Raw genomic sequence first — 19,172 nt, 5'->3', positions numbered from 1 at the left:
AGCCTGTAAACCACCTTCTATGTAACACTAGATTTTCCCTAAACCTGTGGCTTCAAATGACCTCTACTGATGCAGTCCAACCTAGTCACCAGGTTAGAACCCTTTCCTGGTAGTCCAACCCATGGTTCCCACTGATCATTAGACGGCTTCACCTGGACCTTCCACACAACTTAGCCCATACTGACCTCAGCCCCCACTCCCTTCCTCAGCTTTACTCCTAACTCAAGTCCCTACCAACTGGTCCTTCTCATGCTCAGTCTTAGCCAAGTAGAACAGCTTTTACTTAGTAACCTTCAGAACTCAGAATCACTATACGATGTCCACAACTATTGCACAGAATTTCCCCCAAATTCTCATGAATCCATCTCCTCTTCACCTTCTCTCACCCACAGCCTGAATTAAGTGCCTTGTCATTTTCTTTTGCTTTGTTTACTTGGTGTTCTTAACTCATCGTATGTTCAATAAAATTTTCCTGGATGGATGAATAGATGAAAGAATGAATGACTCAATCAAATTACTAGAGGATCACATTCAATTATTCAAAATGTGGAGTCTGCCATATGCCTGGGCTTTCTGCCTGTATGGAAGAAATGTAACTGCTCATGTAACTTCAGAATTCCCAAGGAAAAGTAGCACCGAACGTGTCATTATGGATATCTCATCTCCAGGCCTAAACATCATCTTGGCTGTGGAGATGCTTTCAATATCATCATACGTGATGCTTCCTGCTTTGCACCCCACATATCCCTGTTAGCTTAACAAGAAAGTGTGTGCCATCTGTCCTGCATGTGTTTGCACCTTGGGCCAATCCTCTATCCCAGACAGTCTCGTGGCATTGTAGACCAGCAGTCATAGCCACAGGACACCAGCCCTCCAGAGTGCCAATGGCTCAGATCCCAAAGGAGGCAGTCTCAGCAGAGGACACAATTTGGACTATTTTCCAGGGAAGTCTACCCCCAGCCCTTTATCTGCAGTCATTGAAGTAATTAGTCCCAGGGCAGTGTCACTCCAATTGTCCCTGCTAGCAGCCACACTGTCCCTTCCAATTGCTCTTCGGCATTCCTGCCTGTCTCTTCTGCTGGTCATCAGTCACCAACACCACTCACTCACCAAATTCCAGCTTCCGTGAAGGAGGTCCACTACAGAGGGGAAAACATACCAGCCTCCAGCAGGCATGGGGACAGCCGTAGGCCTAGGATGCTGACAAGGGTGCCCTGACCACCAGAATAGTCAGGAGACTTAGCTTAGCTAGAATAATGCTGGAGATCCAGCCATGCTCTTCTTGACAGGACATAGAGTGACCCTAAGGCAGGGTGAGGTATCTGGCATGCCGCTGATCCACTCCTTCAGTACACCTGCTTACTCAGAACACGCTGAAGCTTCCAGCTAATAAGAAAGACTCAGGGACTCCCCAAGCCTATTCACATAAGTTGTCCTCTACCACCACTCTCCCCACCCACGTTTCTCACCTTCTCTTCTAGGCACTGCTTCACTCTACACTGAACTCCAGATTTACAGCTCTGAGTGCCAGCCGGCCTCGGGCTCGCTGGAATCGTTTTGCATGTGGTCTCGCTCATGGACTCTGGCAATTGCTCTCCCCTGGATCCTTCCAGTGCCCCTCAGTAGCTGAGGTTGTCCTGTCTGGTCCTCTTCCCTGGCTCCTGAACATTCGGACCAAACGCTTCTCAAAGCAAAGGGGGAATGGTCTGTTGACACTTCAGAATTTTAAATCATTCCCAGAAAAATTCTTTTACTCTGGACATCACTGCATAATTCTAGCTTTATATAGGTGAGGGATTAACTTAATTTGCTGCTTAACCTAATAAGAAAAATGGAAACACAAATAAAATAACAGTGACACAATGTTTTTCACCATTAATTTTGATTAAAAATTTAAAAGGCCGATGAAGTGTTTGTGAAAGTACAGGACATTCATATACAATAATTCATGAAAAAATATACTGGTAAAGCATTTTTGGAATGAAAATTTGGTAATTATTTATAAAAATATAAAATACTCATACTCTTTGCACTGTAAACCAAATTCCATATTTTCTATGTTATATGTCTTTCTTAGAAGAAAACACATGTATTTTTTCAAAGAATTCATATTCAAGGATGTTGATTTCAATTCTATTAATCATAGCAACAAATGGGAAACAACTTACATGTCCATGAGGAGGAGAAGTGTTTAATTATGATGTATACATTCTAGGGAGTAATTACAAAAGTGAGGTCGATTTATATGTGCTGTCATGGAAATGACGAGTTAATGGGTGCAGCACACCAGCAAGGCACATGTATACACATGTAACAAACCTGCACGTTGTGCACATGTACCCTAGAACTGTAAAAAAAAATAAGATATTGTATTTGTACTAAATGGCAAGAATAAGTGGAAGATCAATATATACATCATTAGCAAGTATGTTAAAAGAAACAGAAGATATTTTTATATTACATAAATCTATGAAAAACCCTAGAATAAGCTTTAAAATAATACACACCAGATTGTTAATTGTGGTTACCTCTGAGAAGGGGGCTGAAATTTGGAGGAACTTTGTAAAGAGGAGAATTGTGATTTATCTGTATTTTTAAAAATTTTTTTGCCTTTAGCATTTTACTTACAAAGGTAGTTGTTCATATATTTATATATTCTTTATATGAACTACTACCTGGGCTTTGTAAAAAAAACATATTTAAATAAGCCTGAAAACAAAAATGAAAGCTGTGTACTAATCAGTTTAAGTAACTGCTAGCTGATGCAACAGACGAAACTTGAAATGTCTATGGCTTAACACAACAGAAGTTTATTTTGTGTGTGTATAAATGCTGATATTGGTTGACAGGAACTTCTGTGATTAGGCCACCGAGGGATGCAGGCTGCTTCTATATTGTAGCCCCACCATCTTGACACAGGGCCACCCGGTTTTCTGCTAAAAGGAAGAGCAAGCACGAGAATGGCCCACTGGCTCATATCTTACTACACGTGAACTGCCCAAGAAGGAAGGGAAGATAACATGTGGATAAGCATTTGTGGCCTCTCCCATAAGCTATCGCATACTAGGTGCTCCATAAAAAAACTATTATAATTTATTATGACAACAGCCTTCTTCATTTCTTGGAAGAGTTTCTGAAAAGATCAAATTTGCCTTGACATTCACCAACTTTTCCAAGAACCTACTAGGTACTTTCATATACAAGATCACATCTAGTTTTCAAAGGATCCTGTAAATCTTAGCAGGAAGAATGAACTTTTCTTCATTCAATTGCACTTTTCTACGTTGCCCTTTGCAATAACTTCAATAATCTTGATAGGCTGAGAATTTTTTCCTTCCTTAGGATGCATGGATTCTCAACACCTATACAGGTGCCTTTTTGCACACTGCAAACCAGGATTTTCCTGTGGGGCATGCACACAGACAAGGGGCAGCAGAAGGATGATTGTGTTAGTCAGCTTGGACTTCCATAACAAGATTCCATTGACTGAATGTCTTAAAAAACAGAAACCCAGATCCTCCCAGGGTTAACAGCAGGAACAGGGTAGAGTTTCTGTGGGGCTCCTTCTGAGTTCATGGGTACCATTCATCCTCTCTCAATGTCTTTCCCTTACCTTAACTCTGAACAGACCCTGGGACTCCTCCTTCAGCTGATGTCACACACTCAAACCAAGGCTTTCACTTCCCTGTGACACTCCAGACAAAAGATAAAAGGCACCAAATTTAGCTACCCATCCCCACAGTCTGATTTGTTCAGGGACACATTCAGTTCTACTTCAGGGTATCCATCTTCACTGCTAGCAGGGCCTGTCCCACCCTCTGCTGACCTGAAGTCTCCCTCTCCAACCAAGACCTCACCATCCTGAAACACTCTACCCCCTGGCTCCTCAGAGAGTTTGTGATAGATGTTAGAGCTCATTCCATGTGGCTACTCCAGCCCAGACCCTCCCAGGGCTGATCGCAGGGAACAGCCAGACTTTGTAGGATCCTTCTTTTCCCAGGAGGAGTGAGGAGACCTTCTGACCTTCAGGGTCCTTATCATGACTCCTGGAAGATCCTGGGACTCCTCCCTCTGTTGACCTAATGTGGCTCCCCTGCCGACTGTTACCACCTCCAACCAAAGCCCTCACATCCTAGAGACCTGTCCCCCAGACAAAAAGGAGGAAGTGCCATATCTGACCAACCTTGCCTGCATTTCTCTCCAGGTTGACAGCAGAAGCAGAATGGAGCTGAGGTCTCCTCTCTCCAGGGATGAGTTATGCCCAGGGTGGGCCAGGGCCGTATCTACCTAGGATGGGAGGTCCCTTCAGTCCTCCCTCAGGGTCATCTCCTTGATGTCTGGCAAGGCCTGGGACTGCTTCCTGTGTTAACTTTAGGTTACATCCCTCAGAAAAACCCTGACCTCCTTCAGACTCCCAAAGTGAAAGTGAGGAAACACCACATTTGGCAACTCTGCCCTGTAACTTCCCAGGGCTAACAGCAGGGGCAGGTTTCTGTGGGACCCCTCCACATGCAGTGAGGGATCTCTTAAATCATCTTCAGGACATGGGGCTCACCCCTCTGCTAAACTCAGACCACACCACCAGACCAAAGTTTTCACCTCTCTGAGACCCCTCCTGCACCACTATGCTCAACAAAAGGGAAGGGGTGTCACATCCAATCACCATGCCCCTAGTCCTCCCATGTTGATGGTGATGGCAGAGAAGAGTTTGGTCTCATTTGTTCTGAGGTAAAGGGTGCCTTCAGTCTCTAAATTGACCCCTGGTAGAGCCTGGGATTTCCTCTGCCAAGCTGATGTTGATTGTCCCCTCAGACAAAGGTCTTCACCTCCTTGATTTTCTCCAGGCAAAATTGGAGGGACACAAGAAACTTACCCCTGCCCAGGGTCTCCCAGGACTAACAGCAAAGGCTGGAGCCCATCTGCTTTGCAGCGTGGTAGTACCCTCTATCTCCCCACAAGGTATTCATATTGCTTCCTCAGATGAAGGCCTCAATTCCAGGAGACAAGCTCCAAGAGAACAAACACCACAACTGGCCACCACTGCCTTAGTCCTCCCATGTTTGACAGCAGGGGCATGGTGGAGTTTTTGTGGGGCTTCTTCTGTCTGTGGTAGAAAATCCCATTAGCCCATCCTCAAAGTATTCATGTTTACTCATGACAGGGCCTTCACTGCCTTTCTTCTGCTGACCTGAGAATACCTCCCCCTGTCCAACGTCCCCATCTCTCTGGGAAACCAGAAAAGAAAGTCGTGGGGAAAGGCCTCGCCTGACTGCCTTGCCTGGTGCTTCTCAGGACTGACACTAGGGGAAGGTTTCTGAGGGACCCCCACTGTCAATAGTGAGAGATCCCCTCACTCCTCCCTCAGAGTCCTCTAACCTTGAAGCCTGACAGGGCCTGGGACTCCTACTTCTAGTGACCTGAGTCGGTCCCCCTCAGAGAGAAGCTCACCTCCCGCAGATTCCTGAGATGGAAGTCGGGAAACAGCACAACTGGGTCCCTGCCTGGAGCCTCCCTGGGATAACTGCTGGGGGAGGGCAAGTCTAGGGCCCTATATATCTGTGGTGGAAGGGGCCCCATTCCTCTCTCAGGGGCCTCTGCTTGGTGATTGGTCAGGCCTAGGATGCATCCCTCTGCTGATTAGACCAGAAGCTTCACCCTTCAAACTCCCAAGATGGAGGTCGGGAAACAGCAGATCCAAGGACATGGTCTGAGGCTTCCCAGAGCTGACAAAAAGGGCAAGTGGGGCTTGCCCTTCCCCTCCCACCACCCATAGTGGTCTCCTACCTTCCCTCAAGATCCTCATCTTAAAGCCTGGCAGAGCCTGGGACTCCTTTCTCTGCCAACCTGAGTCTGCACCCTTCAGAGAGAAGTTCACCTCCCTCAGATTTCCGAGATGAAGTCAGGAAACAGCACATCTGGGACCCCGCCTGGAGCCCCCCAGGGGTAAATGCAGAAGAAGGCGGGACTAGGGCCACCCTCCTTCTGTCTGTGGTGGGAGGGGCCCCATTCCTCCCTCAAGTTCCTCCCTTTGGTGATCCATCAGGCCTAGGACTCCTCCTTCTGCTGACCTGAAGCCACACCCCACAGATTCCCAAGATGGAAGTCAGGAAACAGCACATCTGGGGATTCTGTCTGGGGCTTCCCAGTACTGATAGCAAGGGCAGGACGGGACTAGTCTTCCTACACTCTGTGGTGAGATATCCCCTCACTCTTCCCTCAAGTTCATTTTGATGCCTGGGAAGGTCTGAGAGTCCTCTCCCTGCTGACCTGACTCCCCCTCAGATGAAACTTTACCTCCCTCAGACTCCCAAGATGGAAGTCAGGACACCACATCCAGGCATTCTACCTGGGGTTTCCCAGGGCTGATAACAGGAGCAGAGAGGGGCCTAGCCACCCCTTCTCTGTGGTGAGATGTCTCTCCCTCCTCCCTCAAGGTTCTCACCTTGAAGACTGACAGGTCCTGGGACTCCTCCCCCTGTGAACTTGAGTCCAGCCTCCTTTGATGAAGCCTCACCTCTCTCAGACTCCTAAGATGGAAGTCATGATACACCACGTGAAGGAACCCTACTTGGAGCTTCTCAAGGATGACTGCAGGGGCAGGGCTGGGTTGGGAGTGAAGGGTTGGAGGAGGGGGATTGAGAGGGTGGCTAGAGGGCCCCCTTCTTTGTGGGGTGGAAAAGTTTCTCAGTCCTAGCTGAGTCCCTGTCCTGAGTCCTGGCACTGTCTAGGTCGACTCACTCTGTGGACCTATGTTTATTGGCTTCATAAGAAGCCCCTCCCATTTGTGAGACCATCTAGGTGGAAGTGAGAGAGCACTATGTCAGGCCTCTATGCCTTAGGGTTTCCCAGAGCTGACAGCAGGCCCTCCTCTGCTTGAGATTGTGGGTGTGCCCTCAGCTCTCTCCAAGTTATTTATGTTTAATCCTAACAGGGCCTGCCTCCCCTTGTTTTGCTTAGCTGATGATGTGTCCTTCAGGCCAAAGTCCCCATTTCCCTGACAGCCTCAGAAGAGGGAGGGGGGCTTCTGTATGATTGTCCTGCCTGGGGCCTCCCGAGTCAGATGACATGTGTGGCTTTCTGTGAGTCCCCCTCTCTCTAGGGAGGGAACTCCCTTCTGTCTTCTCTGTGATGCCTGGCAGGGCCTAGATCACTTTCCCTCCCCTGACTTGAAACCAGCCCCCTCTGAGCAAGGTCTTCATCTCTCTTTAACACCCTAGTGGGAAATCAGGAGACCCCACATCCAGCCATCATGCTCTAGGGCTTCCCAGGGCTGAAGGCAGGTGGGGTGCTGGATTATGTGGGGCCTCCTTCTTCTTGGGTGAGCTCTATTCAGACCTGCCTCAGCGCCCTCATCTTAATGTTCAGCAAGGGCCTGGCCCCTTTCCTCTCCTGACCACTCCAGTGACCATGCCCTGGGGCCTCCCAGAACTAATCAGAGAAGTAGTGTGTGGTTGGGGCCCACTTATTCTGGGATGAATAGGAGATCCCATAAGTCCTCCCATAGGTCCTCATGTTCACAACTGTAAGGGCTTCAAATCCCTCTCTGCTGATCTGTGTCTGTCACCCTCAGATCAAGGCCTCCATCTCCCCGAGACCCCCAAATGGGAAATAAGAGGGGCTTCCTAGCCTCGAGTCTCCCAAACTGACATGAGAAGCGGAGTAGGAATCTGTGGGTTACCCACTTTTCTGAAATGTATAGACCCTTCAGTCTTAAATTTTGAGGGTCCTCAATCTTATATCCTGGCTTCTTGATTAAGTACAGTTATTCCTCCCTGATGTATCTGAGCATTTGCTCAACCTGAAACTCTTGCAGAGAATGGTTTCGTAGTTCCAGGTCCCAGATGCTAGATGGGGAAGTAGCAGCACCCAAGACAGAGAAGAAGCCCACCTTCCCATAGGGTTTCTTCACCAGCCAGACTTCAAGTTTGAAAACTTTTTGTTCTAGAAGATTTATTTTCTACACAGAAGAATCTGAGCAGGGTGATTTGGGGAGGTCCTGCTTTTTTTGAGCTTATGTAACATTGCATTGTTCAGTGCAGTGATTTCCATTTTTATAACCTTCATTCCTAGTGAGAAAAATATTATACCTCTCTACCAGCTGTATGTGTAAATGATATACATGTCATGAAATAGCACCTACCCTTACTATATGATTGATTATGATACACACTATTGCATTTGTAGTCTGTTGTTTATATTGTGTTGAAATAATACATACATTTTAAAGACTAGCCCCCATTCACTAAAGTGCGTTCAGGTGGTTGTTAACAGACTTCAGAGTCATATCACCTCAAAGAATCCCATCTTTTCTGCTCCCCTGATACTATTGCAGGGCTGCTGGCATCTGTGGTCTGAGGGGCTGCCTCAGGTTTATACACTAAAGCAGAAGCAGAACTTTGAAAACTTTGTTCCTATCTATCCTGTCATTTGCCCTCCATTGCAGACTACAGACCTTCTCCCAACTTCAACTGGGTCCACCACTCCCTCATTCCAAGCACAGGTACCAGTTCAATGCAATCCTCAATCTCCCCTAGAGTTTTCTCATGATTGGTTGTTTAGAATTTGTTGTCAATATTTGTTTTTAATGTATTCTTCTATGGCTTTGCAGGCTTGACTTCGGGAGCGGAAGATGGCAAAGTTTGATTGTCCTCTTGGCAACTACAGGTAAGTCACTAAAGTTGTAAATAAAAATCAAGATCTTTACAAGGATGTGTGCCCCATCAATGAATATCATATACTGCTCTGTTTATTTTGGGCTTATTTTACCTGGCTTACCAGTAAACTTTTATAGGGGCCTCCACAGAGATCTTATACATTTTTGTGACGATTCTTTTAAGGTAATTTTTGGATTTTGTTTCTGTTACGAGTGAGATAGTTTCTCATACATGTTCTAATTAGTTACTGCTTTTGTGTGGCAAGGCTCTTGATTTTGCTATAGTTATCTTTCTGAGGTTTCTTATTCGTTTAAATATTCCATGTGCTGATTCTTTAGAACTTTCCACATCGGTAATTACATTGTCACTGCTATTATCTGAATGTTTGTGTCCCTCTAAAATTAATATGTTGAATTTCTAACACTCAAGGTGATGGTATTTGGAGGTGGGGTCTTTGGGAGGTAACTAGGTCATAAGGGTGAAATCCTCATGATTGGGATTAGTGCCCTTGTAAAATAGGCCCCACAAACCTAACTAGTCCCTTCTACCATGTGAGAACATAGTGAGAAGGTGCCATCTATGAATCAGAAAGCAGGCCCTCACCAGACACCAAATCTGCCATTTAATCTTGGACTTTCCAGCCTCCAGAACATGAAGAAATCAATTTCCATTGTTTCTAAGCTACCGTATTCATGATATTTTGTTATAGAAGCCTGAATAGACTAAGACAGTCACCAAAAAGTATCTTTTTCTTTTCAATATTAATACCCCTTATTTATTTTTATATCCACGGTTCTGGCTTTGTGTTTTAGTATAGTTTTGAACAATAGAAGTGATAGCATATCTATGTGTTTTCCTTGACTTTAATGGAAATGCTTCTACCATTTCACATTTAAAGATATCTGTGGGAGATTTTAAGAAATGAAAGTCCCCTTCTAATCTTAGTTTACTAAAAGATTTGCCATGAATTAGTGTTGAATTTCAACTTTTTTTTCTGTATTCACTGACGTGGTCAAATTTTTTTTTTTCTTTTTATTGTGGACACAATTATGTTCCCTCAAATTCATATGTTGAAGTCTTAACCCTCAGTACCTCAGAATGTGACTCTATTTGGAGAAAGGGCCTTTAAAGAGGTAATTAAGGTGTAATGAGGTCATAAGAATGGGCCCTAATCCAATATGACTGATGAAAGAGAAGATTGGAACATGGACAAAAATAGAGAAAAACCCATGTGAAAATAGAGAGAAAAGACGGCCATCTACAAGCCAAGAAGAGAGGCTTCAGAAGAAACAAATCCTGATGATATCTAGCTTCTAGAACTATGAGGAAATACATTTCTGTTGTTTAAGCCACCTGGTCTGTGGTACTTTGCTATGGCAGTCCTAGTAAACTAATATACTCTTCCAATTTGTTATTATAGGAAATTAAAATTGGAAGTATTTTCTAATGTTAAATCATGTTTTTATTCCTCAGACACAGCTTGTTTGTTCATTTAGTCACTGCTGTGTTGAATATGCTATTAATCTATTCACGATATTTTCTGCCATGTGAATGAGTTTGACTCGAGTGCTGTTTTCATGGAGGGTCTTCATCTGGCTTTGCCTCAAAGAGAGCTAGCTTATTCTATTTCTTTATGAGCCAATTTGGTCTCTTGTTTTCCTAAAATGTGCCCTATTTCACTTAGAATTTCCATTTTAATGGCATAATATTTATAATAAAAACTTTTTATTATAGAAGTTCCATATACATTTTAGAATTTTTTTTCTAATTCTGTGAAGAATGATGGTGGTATTTTCATGGGAATTGCGTTGAATGTGTAGATTGCTTTTGGCAGTATGGCCATTTTCACAATTTTGATTCTACCCATCCATGAGCATGGGGTGTGTTTTCACTTGTTCATGTCATCTATGATTTCTTTCAGCAGTGTTTTGTAGTTTCCCTTGTAGAGGTCTTTGGATTCCTTGGTTAGGTGTATTCCTAAGTATTTTATTTTATTTTATTTGCAGCTATTGTAAAAAGGGTTGAGGTCTTGATTTGATTCTCCACTTGGTCGCTGTTGGTATATAGAAGAGCTATTGATTTGTGTACATTAATCTTGTATCTGGAAGCTTTGTTGAATTCTTTTATCAGTTCTAGGAGCTTTCTGGAGGAGTCCTTAGGGTTTTCAAGGTAAATGATCATATTGTCAGCAAACAGTGACAGTTTGACTTCCTCTTACCGATATGCATGCCCTTTATTTCTTCCTCTTGTCTGACTGCTCTGGCTAGGACTTCCAGTACTATGTTGAAGAGGAGTGGTGAGAGTGGGCATCCTTGGGCAGGTCTTGCTGCAGCTGCTGTGGGGGGATGGGAGTGAGATTCCCAGGTCACTGGAGTTGTGTACCTAGGAGGATTATGGCTGTCACTGACAAGTTATGCAGGTTGTGGGGGAAAGCCAGCAGTCACAGGCCTCACCCAGCTCCCACACAAACCAAAGAGCTGGTCTCATTCCCACCATGCCCCGCCCAACAGCCCTGGGTCCATTTCCAGGCGGAGGGCAAGATGGGCTTGAAAATCTGCCCCAGGCTACCCGTCTCCCAGCTGCAAAAGAAAAGGTTTGGTTCTGTCCCCGCCTGTGGAGTCTGCACACCAGATTTGCAACTTCCCCCAAGTTCTGGCCAGGAGGCTTCTCACCCGGTTCAAATTGTTACAAAGTCCAGCTAGAGATTTCCTTCTCCCTTTGGAGTTTTACCCCCTGCCTCTCTGGCTGCCCTCTGGGTGGATCCCTGTGGTGCCAGGCAGGAATGGCCTGCTCAGGGACCCAGAGAGCTCCCAGGGACTTTCTGCTACTTCCTTTACCCTTGTATTTTGCCCAGCTCTCCAAATTGACTCAGCTCCAGGTAAAGTCGGAAACTTCTCCCGCAAGCAGACATTCAGCTTCTCCAGTGGGGATGTGTGTTTGGAAGAGGAGGGTCTCCCTTTTCCACTTCCGCAGTTGGGGCACTCACAGTATTTGAGGTATCTCCCAGGTCCTGCAGGGGCAGTCCACTTCCTTCATAGGGTCTGTGGATCCTCTTGGGATTGCTGGTTTGTTCTTGCAGTGGATCTGGAGCTAAAATTCACAATGTGAGCCTCCACACACTGCTCTGTCTGGAGCTGCAATCTAGTCCTGCTTCCCATCCGCCATGATGATCTCTCCCCTCATAAGAGAGAATTTAATTCAGGGAACTGATTACACAAGTGATGGAGAAGCCAAACAGGAGAACTGGAGAACCCAACAGTTTTCAACATGAGGAAGTCACTCTCACCTCTAGGCTGGAAAGACAACGAGAGGAGACAGTGTTATTGGAGCGTAGGTGTTGGGTTCCATAGGATCTCGTGTCATGGAGGGCTAATTTGATGGGCCTAGAGTCATGAATAATATGTAGCCATTGAAGGAAAAGCCCCACCTGACGCAGAAGATGGAGGTTAACTGTCTGCTCCATCCTCCTGGGTTCTAATCTCCTGTTTTTCTGCCTGTTGGTTGAACCAAGATGGCCACAAAATGTTAGCTAGTCTGGGAATTGCAATCTTCAGGGGTCAGCCTGTGTATATTATGAGGCACAGCAGAGGATAAATGAGGGATAGCTCTCAGGGCAAATAAATCCAATACAAGCAACCACTTTGACAGATTAAATGAGAGTAATCATAGGTAAATTGATATAGAAAAGTGTTGAATAATCTATCCCATCTCCATCCCACACCTTTCCAAGCCCAGGCTAGGTTAAGCATTCTTTTCTGTGCTTCTACCTCCCTTTGTGTTCCCCCTATCAATATAGCATTAATTTACAAGCTGTGTTCGATAGTTTACTTGTCTGTATCCTTCATTTGACAATAAACTCTATGTGTGCAAAGACTATGTCATGTCTCCCACTGTATCCACAGTGTCTACATATTGCTTGAAGCACAGTGTGCACTGTAAATATTTGTTATTGGATCATTTGATTCGCCAATGATTCTGAATTATAAATAAAATACATAATTGTTTTAACTTTATAATTTTTTCAAAGTTGAGTATCCCACCCCTGTGGCCAAGGACACTTGCCTGCTCTACTGAAACAACATGGTTTAATTGAGAGGATAAAGACATTTCCTTTCAAAAAGATAGAGATGTTCCCAAGACAGAATGAGATGCTGAGACAGTAAACCAAGTAGTATAAACTACATGGTTCTAAGTGAATGTCACACTCTCTTCAATATTTTAAAAATATAGATGGATGCTGTAGAGGGCAGTACTTTATTCCTCCTAAACGGAAGAAGACAAATATAAACCTTGCTTTTCACATCCTCAGGCTGTTCTTTTTATATGAGAAAGATATTTTAAGAATGATTCCCAAAGTTGAGTAACAAAGATTTTTAATTATCTGCCTCTTTGGGTTTTCCACCCTTTTGTTCAACCCAATTAAAACTGATTATAATAGTTAACTACATATGCACCCCCCCCTCAAAAAAAAAAAAAACTATTAGGATTCTTTTTAAAAGTAGAGAACTCCATACTCGGAAAACCCATATATACTGTACTTTCAATAATTCTTTATTCTTTATGTATTTTAAGAGAAGAAAGATGAAGGATAGAACCAGAAACTTTGATCTTTTTGATACATTTTTAAGACAACGTGATTGCATTTTTCCGCTTAAACCCACAGGATCCAGGTAAATGAGAATCTGATGAGTGTCCTGATGTGAGCACCTAATAAAAAATCAATGCTAGATAGAGCAGAGTTAAATGGTGTGATTTTTAAACTCATTTGGAGGGTACGCTAAATGGAGGCATTTGGGGCCAAGAGTGATAAGGTTGGAGGGTTGACAGAAAAGGGTGATTTCTCCAGAATTGTCCTTTCCTCAGTGCACTCCACTCTCAAGGGCAGAACATTCCTCTTAAAGCACAGCTCTCTTGAGCTCCAACCTTAATTCAAAAATTAAACCTTTCAGTCTGGTGAGATAAACAAGCCTTCACCTCACTTCCTGGGATCATCACTTTGCCACCTCAGAAAGCCACAGTGCTGAGCAGAATGGACATCTCACCAGACCTTGAGTGCTAATCACCCTTCAAAGCTCTCCTCAGATGCCACTGTCTTCCTCTCCATTCTCCAAACTGCTGTCCCTCATGTCTTGGCATTCCTTTGCCCTTCTGTTGTCTATCACAGCTTGCTTGAGTTTAGCATTGTTTGTGTATATGTGAGTCTTCTCTTTTAGATTGTACATTCCAAAATTAAGCGCACAACTTGACACAGTAAGTACTCAAGAGTAAAAATGAACTGAGATGGGGGCACCGAAGTTTACTTTCAACATCAGAATAACACATGACTCTTCTCATTACATAAGTCATTGTGCTAGAAGTGTGTATCGCAAATTGGTAGCCAATGGGGTCCAACTAAGACAAGCGAAACAAGGATAAGGTAACTGGGGAAAGGCCCGACTTCATTCTGGCACCGACTGGTATTTTATTAGAAACAAATAGATTCTGAAAAGTTGCACCCATTGATTGATGAAGTTTCTGAACATTTTATTTCTAATTTTCTGTCTGTCACTAAAATGTGACATTTTTCTATTTCCCTTGGAGCATCTTAAAGAAATCTCTGCTCTTTTCTCTCCCAAGTTCAGTTTCTGTAGTACACTTACATAATTATACTCATTACATTTCAGTAGAGTGTACTTCTTTCTTCCCTTATTTATTTCTAATATTTTATGGAAAATTTCTTAAGTGATGAAACACTCTATTCCCAAGTATATCTTCAGGCAAAAGAGGAAGGAGTGGATTTACAGGCAGTGCCTAAACCCAACATTTTGAATATCTCCCAATAAATTGATATTTACAACAAGCAGGCAATTTTTGCCATATTTACAAGAAGATATAAAATTCTCTAGAATCCATAATACATCATACGAACAACAGAAAGGAAGTCCAGGCAGCTATTTCCTCAGGGCAAAGGAACAAAACAACAAACCGAAAACTTGCAGGGTTATCAAAGTAGTAACACCAGGACAAGATACTAATTTCAAATATAGGTTAATATTACAACTGTCAGAATAATAGGTTTTTGAGGTGAATACTGAGGAATTACACTGTCGCCTAAACTACTTTTACTCTTCTATGTTACATGCAATGACTTTTAGATAACCTTTTAAAATATAAACATTTATTGTAAACATATGAAAAATTGAAAAATATAAAGAAAATAAAAATTCAGCTGCAATCTACCGTGGGTAAGAGATATAGGAAAAACCAAAGCCAACGTGTTTTTTTTTCCTTCTCTCATATATTCACTGAGCACAACGCTTCACTTCTGGTCACCAAAATATGTAGAGATTTCTCCCTATCAGCAACCAGTTCTGCAGTGGACAGCAGCTGTGTGTCCTGTAATTCAACATTTGGTACTATCTGACACTATCTACCTGGAAATAGCATAGCATCACACTCCACAGGTTGAAAGTTTAATCCTTTAAGACTGCTTCCCACTTCAAATGCCAATCGCAAGCCCCAGGTTATGGTCTGTGCTTCTGTAAACTGGGGTTACCACAACCGCCTCCTCCGGTTGGAATATTTGCTAGACTGGCTCGTAGAACTCAGGGAAATTTCTTTATTTACATTTACCTGTTTATTATTAAGGATTTTATAAAGGATACAGATGAACAGTCAGATGGAAGAGAGATGCCTAAGGCAAGGCATGTGGGAAGGGGCGTGGAGCTTCCATGCTCCCTCTGGGTACACCACCCTCCAGGAACTTCCACGTGTTCAGTAAAGATGGAAAGCTCCTTCAAACCCTGTCCTTTTGGGTTTTTATGGAGGATTCATTACTTAGGCATGATTGACTCCATCGTTGGCCATTGGTGATCAACTCAAGCTTCAGCCCCCTCCCCTCCCCAGAGATGAGGAAAGGGTGTACAGCTGAAAGTTCCAACCCTGCAATCATGCCTTGGTCTTTCTGGTGACGTGCCCCCATCTTGAAGCTGTTTAGGGGCCCCCCAGCCACCAGTCATCTCAATAGCATATAAAAGACACTCTTATTACTCCAAAGTCTTCAAGGATTGTAGGAACTTTTTACTAGGAAGCTGAGATAAAAGCCAAATACATGCAGGTTGAGCATCCTAAATCTAAAATGCTCCAAAATCTGAAGCTTTTTGAACACTGACTTGATGCTCAATGAAAATGTTCATTGGAGCGTTTTGGATTTTCAGATTTGGGATGCTCAACTGATGTGAACTAAATACTGGTATAAAGTGAATGCTCCAAAAACCTAAAAAATGTGAAATCCAAACATTTCTGGTCCCAAGCGTTTTGGATAAGCGATACTCAGCCTATATTTCACAATATCACAACCACCTAGGGATTAGATTGTTTAAAATACTGATATATTTCCTCTCAGCCTTTTTTCCATGCAAATAGAGAAGAAGACTTCTTATTTAATATAGTTAGCATAAGAAGTCAGTTAAAACAAGAATCAGAAAGTATAATAAATGTTTGAACAGACTTTATTTTTAGAGTAGTTTCAGGTTCACAGCAAAATTGAGTGGAAGGTACAGAGATTTCCTACACACACTCTTCCCTTAGACATGCATACCTACCCCCATTATTAACACCATACCAGAGTGGCACATTTGTTACAATCGATGAAGCTACACCGACACATCATTGTCACCCAAAGTCTATAGTTTACATTAGGGTTCACTCTTGGTGTCAGGCATTTTATGGGTTTGAACAAAATATAATGACACGTATCCACCATTATTGTACCATACAGAATAGTTTCATTGCCCTAACAATCCTGTGTGCCCTACCTTTTCATCCTTACTTCCCAACTACCCCCTTGAAAACACTAATCTTTTTACTGTCTCCCTAGTTTTGCTTTTCCCAGAATGTCATATAGTGGGAATCTAACAGTATGTAGCCTTTCAGATTGGCTATTTTTCTCTTATTAATATGTGTTTTCATTTTGTCCATGTGTTTTCATGGCTTCATAGCTCATTTTATTTTAGTGCTGAATAATATTCCATTAACTGGATATACCAGAGTTCATTTATCCATTCACATACTGAAGGACATCTTGGTTGCTTCCAAGTTTTAGCAATTATGAATTTGGCTGCTATAAACATCCAGGTGCAGGTTTTTTCAGTTCCTTTGGGTAAATACCAAGGAGTGGGATTGCTTGATCATATGGTAAGAGTATGTCTAGTTTTGCAAGAAACTGCCAAACTGTCTTCCAAAGTAATTGTGCCATTCTGCATTCCTCCCAGCAATGAATGAGAGTTCCTCTTGCTCCACATCTTCACCAGGATTTATTGTGGTTAGTGTACTGCGTTCTGGCCATTCTAATAGGTGTGTGGTAGTATCTCATTGTTGTTTTAATTTGGATTTCCTTGATAATATCAGATGTGAAGCATCTTTTCATGTGCTTGTTTGCCATCTGTAGATCTTCTTTGGTGAGGTATCTGCTAAATTCATTGGCCAATTTTTTTTTAACTGGGTTGTTTGTTTTCTTATTTTTGAGTTTTAAGAGGCCTTGTTATATTTTGGATAACAGTCACTTAGCAGATAATTGTTTTGCAGATATTTTCTCCTATTCTGTGGCTTTTATTTTCATTCTCTTGACAGTGTCTCTCACAAAGCAGAAACTTTTAATTTTAATGAAGTACAGCTTATCAATTCTTTCTGTCATGGATCATGCCATAGGTGTCATGTCAAAAAAGTCCTCTCCAAACCCAAGTTTAGCTACATTTTCTCCTATGTTATTTTCTAAGAGTCTAATAGTTTTGCATTTTACATTCAGGTCTGTGATCCATTTCTAGTTAATTTTTGTGAAGGGTGTAAGTTTTGGACCTAGATTCATTTTTTTGCATGTGGATGTCCAGTTATTCCTACAACATTTGTTGAAAAGACTATCTTTTCTCCATTGTATGCCTTTGCTTCTTTGTCAAATGTCAGTTGAGTGTATTTATGCGGGTCTATTTCTGTGCTCTCTATTCTGTTTCATTTATCAATTTTCTGTTCTAACATCAATTGCACACTCAATTACTGTGGCTTTGTAGTAAGTAAAGTTTTGTAGTGTCAGTTCTCCAACTTTGTTCTTCAATACTGTGTTATCTATTCTTGTCTTTTGCCTTTCCATATACATTTTAGAATAAGTTTGTCAGTATCCACAAAATAACTTCCCAGGATATTGATTGGGATGGTATTGAATCTGTATATCAAGTTAGGAATAACTAACATCTTGACAATATTGGGTCTTCCTATCCATGCATATGCATATCTCCATTTATTTAGGTCTTCTTTAAGTTTTTTATTAGAATGTTGTATTTTCCCCATATTCTTAACATAAAACATCAAAGAGGACAATTCTTTGCCAGTCTTATGATGTGAAACCACGATCTTCTCTTGGAGATGCATCCAATGATTGGATCTCTGTTAGTCTTTCTTATGAAATGCTCACTCATAGCAAATACACTATAAATTCTGGTTACATTTTACTTGAATGGGAACAATAAATTTTAAACACACTTGCAGAACAATCTGAGAAAAACCTTGTTTTTTTTGTAATTGCTTTTTCCAACATTTTATTTTCCTCCCCACATATAACTAATACAGAATTTTAAAAAGATGTTCACTTTGTGTCTTTCTACAGCTTTTAACTGAGCTTTTCTACAAGAAAAAGAACCTCTGTTTTTACAGCTATATCTCACTGGTTTCCATAATATTTAATTAAATAAATAACTATAATGTCAAACTTAAACTAGCATGTTAAAAGGTTTGTATAAAGATATAAATTATTCTCTTTTTTGTATAAATTTATGGGTTACAAGTGTAATTTTGCTACATGCATAGATTGTGTAGTGGTGAAGTCAGGACTGTTAGGGTGTCTATCATCAGAATAATATACATTGTACACATCAAGTAATTTATCATCATCTACCCCCCCCCCCCACTCCCACACTCTTCCAAGTCTCCGTTGTCTATCATGTCACACTCTACATCCTTGGGTACACAGTATTTACCTTCCACTTATAAGTGAGAATATGCAGTATTTATTTTTCCATGTCTGACTTGTTTCACTTGATATAATGGCCTCTGTTTCATCTATGTTGTTGCGCATGGCATGATTTTATTCTTTTTATGGCTGAATAGTGTTCAATTATATATATATATACACATATATATTTCATATTTTCTTTATCTTGTCATCAGTTGATGGACACTTAGATTGATTCCACATCTTTGCAATAGTAAATAGTACTGTGATAAACATACAGGTACAGATATCTTTTTTATGTAATGATTTATTTTGTTTTGGGCAGATGCCTAGTAGTGGGATTGCTGGAGTGAATGGTAGTTCTACCTTTAGTTCTTTGAGAAGTCTTCATATTGTTTTCCACAGAGGTTATATTACTTTACATTATCACAAACAGTGCATCAGAGTTCCTTCTCTGCACCCTCACCAGCATCAGTTATTATTTTCACTTTTTAATACCCATTCTCTAGCCATATGAAGAAGAATGAAACCCAACC

The sequence above is a fragment of the Nomascus leucogenys genome, chromosome X (genome assembly GCF_006542625.1).
Source record: "Nomascus leucogenys isolate Asia chromosome X, Asia_NLE_v1, whole genome shotgun sequence".
Lineage (NCBI taxonomy): Eukaryota > Metazoa > Chordata > Mammalia > Primates > Hylobatidae > Nomascus > Nomascus leucogenys.
Note: the sequence above shows the minus strand (reverse complement) of the source record.